The sequence below is a fragment of the Fringilla coelebs genome, assembly GCF_963513975.1.
Source record: "Fringilla coelebs genome assembly, contig: SCAFFOLD_30, whole genome shotgun sequence".
NCBI classification, from domain to species: Eukaryota; Metazoa; Chordata; class Aves; order Passeriformes; family Fringillidae; genus Fringilla; species Fringilla coelebs.
The window spans coordinates 5,934,883-5,941,085 of record NW_028167448.1 but is presented as its reverse complement, the minus strand read 5'-3'; positions in this window follow the sequence as shown (position 1 = coordinate 5,941,085).

Sequence of the window (6,203 nt, the reverse complement as noted above, 5' to 3'; positions counted from 1 at the left end):
CATCCCTGATGTCGTCCTCGCTGTCTCCAGAAGCAGCTGGCCCACCTAGTACAGCTTCTCCAGGGGCTCCTTCTCCTTCCCTGGGGTGAGACCAGGCTCTTAGGGTTCTGCCCAGGGCCCCAGCTGTCAGGGAACCAGGACAACCAAATCCAGTTGTTGTGCTACCGGTGCTGGGCAGAACAGCTCAGCTCCAGCACAAGGGCTGTGTGTTCCCATCTGATGAGCCCTGGGCAGTGACACAGGCAGGACAAAAAAGGACAAAAAAGTCTGGGTTCCTTTGCTACTCATGGCCAAGGCATGTGTGGAGCTGGAACTTACCAGGGCCCTGCATCACAGTGTGCCTGTGGCTCTCTCCCTTCTAGGGCAGTTGAATATCCTGCATCCAAGGATGACAGAGCAGCTCTTCTAAGGAGGGCCTTTCCACGTCCAGCATGGATAAACACCGCCTGATCAGATCTTGGCACTCTGGGCAGAGAAACCAGAAACCGCTGGTCACTTGGAGAAGGCTCCTGTTGGCTTTGCCCCACTGTTCCCGTGCCCAGGCCATGCTGGATGTGCTCAGAGCTGGGCCTAAACTTTCCCATCCATTCCCTGTTTTGGAGGAGAGCAAGACAGCAGGACATGTGCCACCTCCTCAGCAGCTGCCAGAGCGGGATGCTCACGAGCCTGCTGCTGTCTCCCAGCACTGGTATTCCCCCCATGCCCAGAGATGAGGATCTACCTTGAGAGAGCCTTTGTGGCAGTGAGAGCTGATGGTCCCAGCTGATCTTCTTTCCAGTCCTGAAGGGGTGCTCCCCGCAGACCATCTGGTGCAGCAGGATGCCCAGAGACCAGATGGTAGCTGGCTTGCCATAGTACCAGCCAAAGTGGGTCCATTCTGGGGGGCTGTATGACCGTGTTCCTATGGAATACAGATGGAGTTCAGCAGGGGGATGCTGCTGCTCCCAGAGCCTGGCCCCACCCTCCCTGGGCCTGTGGGGGCTTCCCCAGTGGCACACGGGGTGACCGCTGCCCTCTCGCCAGCACCTGGGACTTGTGTACAGACTTCGGGTTGGAAAGGAATCCACTGGTGTTGTTAGAGGGCAGCAGAAGCCTTGGCAAGGTCACACCATGACAAGGAAAAACCCACTTAGTGCTGGGGAAAAACCATGCCTTCATCCTCCCTGCCTGCATTGCCCCAAGAAACATGAACCCAAGACAAACCAGGTGAGTTGAGCAGTCAAAAGCCCTTTCTCACCTGCACACAAAACTGGCTGGGGCACAGGTTCTGGCAAACCCTCTCTGCTACCCCCACCCACGGGTGTTTTTGTTGCCGGCTGCCCCAGCCCCAGGCCCAGTCCTGGGCAGAGTGGTGGGCAAAGGCTGCCAGCAGGGCTGGAAGCTGGCTACCCACTCAGCCATGCTCAAAAGCAACTTAGCCGAAGACTCAGAGCTATGAAGGGCAGCAAAAGGGAGAATCCCCGGTGCTACACCCAGCTTGGGCTGTGAGATGTTGGGCCATGAGATGCTGGGACCAGGAGCACACCCCTGCATGGGCTCACCTGCAAAGTGAATGTAGGCTGTGTCTTGCAGGTAGGTGCCACAGCCAAAGTCAATCAATTTGGCCTGCCCTGTGGCCAGGTCAATCAGGATGTTCTCTGGTTTTATGTCTCTGTGCAGGACCCCGCAGCTGGTGCAGTGCCGCACGGCCTCCAGCACCTGGCGGAACAGCTCCCGCGCCACCTCCTCGGGCAGGAACCCCCGTGCCCGAATGAAACGCTTCAGGTCCTGAGAGCGCTCCGGCCGCTCCATCACCATCAGGATGTCGTTGGGGAGCTCACGCCATTCCAGCAGCTGGACCACACCAGGGAAGCCAGTGGACACCTTGGCCAGCAGCACGATCTCCAGGGGTGCGCTGGTGCCGTCGGGCTGCGGGAGGAGCACGATGCCGTCAGTGGGGCTGATGCCGTGCCGGGGCTCAGCAAGCCTCAGCCAGCCCGGGATGCTCTGCGCCCTGCGCTGGCCCCACGCCCGCTCTCCCTCCAGGCGTCCTGGTGGCTCCCACCCTGCCGGGCCTCAACTCATGCCCGCCCGGCACGGCCCGGCTTCTCCCGCTGCCCCCGCTCACTCACCAGCTTGTCCCAATGCCGGACGCAGTAACGTGGCACCCTTTTGATGGCCACCTGCAAGCCAAGGGAAGCAGCAGGGTCAGCTCGCCGTCCGCGCTGCCCAGCCCCATCCTCTGTCCTCTTCCTCCTCCTCGTCCCCCCCTTCTCCTGCGCCCGCCGCCGGCCCCGCCGCTCACCGGGGCGCCGTCCGAGAGACGCGTGGCCGCGAAGACGCTGCCGAAGCCGCCGCGCCCCAGCAGCGAGCCCAGCCGGTACTGCTCCTTCAGGCCCTGCTGCGCCTTCCCTGCCGGCGGGACGCGGCTGGCAGCGCTCGGCCCGGGGCCGGCAACGGCCCCCGAGCGCCCCTCAAGGGCCCCGGGCCGGCCATCCCCGGACCTTCGCTCCCTGCAACGGGACAGCGGCGGCTCGGGGCCGGCGGCCGCGCTGCCGAGCGGCGGAGCTCGGGCCGGGCAAGCCGCAGCGGAGGCGGCGGGAGCGGCCGCGACGCCTGTGTCCTCCGCGGGCCCCGGCAGGAACCGGGGCCGGGGCCGGGGTCGGGGCCGGTGATGGGGCCGGGGCCGGGGCCGGGGCCGGGGCCGGGGCCGGGGCCGGGGCCGGGGCCGGTTTCGGGCCAGGCGGAGCCAAAGGGAGGCGATGCCGCCCCATCCCCAGGCACTGATGCCCGCCCAGCAGCGCCACCGCCAGTACGGCCAGAGCCGGCCGGAGGCGAGACCGCGGCGGGACGCCCGGGGCTGGGGCCGGGGCAGCCCCGCCCGGGGCCGGGGGCCGGCCGGGGGCATGGCCCGGCCGGGCACGGAGAGAGAGATACTGGGAGAGGAGGGGCCGCCGGGGAAGGGAGACCGGGAGAGGGTGCGGGACTGCGGGAGAGGAGAGGAGAGGACAAGCAAGAATCTAAAATGTCGCTGCTATCGCTGCTGCTGCCGCCGCCGCTGCTGCTGCTGCAACTGAAGCACCGGGGCCGTTTTTCCCCGTGTCCGTTTGTCCGTTGCCCGCTCACCCCCGTTCCGAGCCCAACGCTCCCCGGGGGCAGCCCCTGAGCCTGTCCAAACACGGGAACTTTGCCGTGTTCAGCCCAGACCCAGAGTCTGCACTCCTGCACAGCGGCACAGGAATCCCCTCGGTCGCTGCTGTGCATTGTCCCTGCTGAGGGTCAAACACTATCGGAACGCATTCCCTGAATGCAGAATTTGTACCTGACCCACAACTGCACTTACCTCTCCAGCATTGCTCTCCAAGAAAACCAGGGGAAGGCAAAGTGTGTGTAGCTCATGGTATTTGACAGTGTCTAAAACATGCTAAGTCATGGATCTTTGAGGTGAGATCCATTTGGAATTAATGGGATGGAGAATTAGTGCAAGATGGAAAAGGGGAGCATAAAAATAAAAAGAGTAAAATGTCTTGGATTTGTTCTCCCCATTTTAATTTCATTTCTTACAAGCTGTTTCAGTTTTCCCATCATCTTCTCCTCAGTCCTGTTTGCTCTTTCCAAGAACCTTTCCTGGAGAACGAGGTGCAGCTTCTGTCACAAGATGTGCCACCAACTGCAGCTTCTCTTGGCTTTCCACACCGTGCGTGCAGCACAACTATTTCAGCAAAGAAAGACTAAGGTTTGAGAAGTTGACAACTTGTTCTTTCTTTTCCTTGTGGGCTGGGCTGTTGTGCCATTGGTCAGGTTTTCATTGTTTTTGTTCTACCCTAAGAAACCATGACGGGCTCCTAGGAATTGTTAGGGAATGCAAGCCTGACTGAATGCCGAGAGAGAATCTCCAGAGCTTGCAGCCAGAAATGGAGAGCTGTGTGATAATCATTCCATCATCCCCATGGACACCTTGAAAGCGATCTAGAAGATGAAAATGGGCTGACAGATGGAGTTTGTTTCTTCGTTCAGTTCCGCTGCTTCTACATCTCATGCAGTGATAAAAATCAGTTCATGGAAAGCAGCAGAACAACTGGACCTCTCAGGAGATGAGTGAAAGAATCTGTAGAGGACAAATGCAGGGAATGACCTGGTGAACTTTGTCTGTAAGAAGGGTCATTATTCCTAATAATTTCCAATCCATTCCCTCTGCTATTTTCCTTCTTAACAAGGCCATTTTCAGCCCAGATTCCCCATGAAATGGAACCCTGAGCTTGTGGAAGTGCCTGAAAGATGCCCTGTTCCTCTGCAGGGAGCCTGAGGCTGAAGCAGGAGCCTGAGCCCTCCCTGGGGCAGCCTCCTCCGAGCTGGAATTTGTGGCGTGCTGGGAGAGGAGGAGGAGGAGGGGGAGAAGGCTGGCGCTGTGTGGCAGGAGCAGGAGGTTTGGGCCGCAGGACATTCCGTCTGCGCCGCTGCCCCGCAATGGGCGGCCGTGCCCGGGGCTCTGGGCCTGGCCCCGCGTGCGCTGAGCTCCCGACACTGCGGGAGCTGCCCGGGCTGGGCTCAGCTTCCCGCTGGGACTGGGCAGCAGGCTGGGCTCCAGCTGGGATCAGCAGCAGCTGGGAATACCTCTGGGCATCTCCATTGGCTGCTGCTGCTGCTGCTCGGAAGAAACAAGGAAGGGAGTCAAGAAATTCTGGCTTTTCTTCCTCCTGGTGGATTTTTTCATTTGATTTGACACTTGAGAGGCAATTTCTGTCATGGCCTCTGTCAGTTGATTCTATTTCAGCAGCAGCAGCAACAGGGCTGTGTTTGTGCACTGCAAATGTGGCCTGTGAGGCTGCTTTATTCTCCTTGACTTTGTGCTCAGGGATTTCTGAGTATTCAAGATCTGCTCATCATGGTGCCTGCGACAAAAGTTCCCTGTCTCTGGGAAGCACTGATTGAAAAAGGCAGTTGCCCTTTTACAGATAAAATTCAAGTGGCAAGCAGAAGAGGGACAAGAGCAGCCATGATCTCCAATTCCCAAGGCAAAGGCGACAGCAGCCTCCTTCTGTCCCCTCAGGGTGAATAAAACAGTGCTGAAAACAGCGCTGGAACCGATCCTGATCCCTTCTTGCTCTGCAGGCTGGGTCAGGGCAGCTCTGGAAGTGTGGTGCAAAGTCTGATCCTCAATCTCTTGGCAAATGACAGAGCTGAGCTGATCTCAGCCTGGAATCCCTGTGGATTGGCAGCAAGGACTCCTACCAGGTGTAGCTCATGTGTTTGCAACAAGCACAGCATCCACTGGCAGGGAATGATTTTCTCTTCATCCTTCCCACTCTCCAGGTATTTCTCTAGGAAAATCCACTCTCTCCTGGGGACAGGGCAGTAGAGATGGAAGGTTCTGTGTGCCTCAAAAAGCCATCAGCCTGTTCACCCCACAGCTCTGCCACTCACAGCCACCAGTTCTGCACAGAGCAGCAGCAAACTGGTGACTCCTGGCACTGCCTGAGGTCTGAACTGAGAAGTGTGGATCAAGCTCCAAGTGTTTTCTAGTGGGAAGTATTTGACACAGTTCCCTCCAGATTCTGGTTCTGGGTCAGCCCCACAGCAGCTGTGGGGAGTGTTTCTGTCTACAGGGTCTCCCCAGGCTGCAGCTGGAGCTCGGGGCCTCCTTCCAAACTACAGCACAGTAAAAGATATGTACTAAGGGCCCAATGAAAAATCCTCTGCTGAGCCTTCTTGAGTGTCTCTCAACTCCTAATTCTGATTGCAAAATGCTATTTAGGAAGAACAGACTGATAAAAATCAGGACATTTTTGTGGATTTTTGTAAAAATGCTTTTTGAATCGTTAAGATGGAGGGGTTTTCACTGAGGTCATTATTCCTCTTACAAGTTTCTCAGCATCCTGTTTTTTTGCCTTTCCACTCTTACCTCCTGCCAACTCTTACCTGCCCAGAGCCAATTGTTTAGCTGACAGCTGCCATGCCCAGGTGCCACTTGCTGAGCATCACCTGTATGGGGCCTCAGGTGCTCCCTAAGGAAAACTCCCTTCTTCATATTCTTTGCAGAACCAGGGAAGATCTTGCTTGCTCAGCTGGGCAGTGGAAGAGTTTTCTATTCAAACCTACTCTGTGTGGCATCACTGGTGTATTTTTGACTCAGAGAAATCTGTTTATTTTCTGCTTTTAAATGAGAAGTGAGCAGCTCCATGAGCAGCAGCACAGCAGAGGAAACACAAACAGGCTGTTACTCA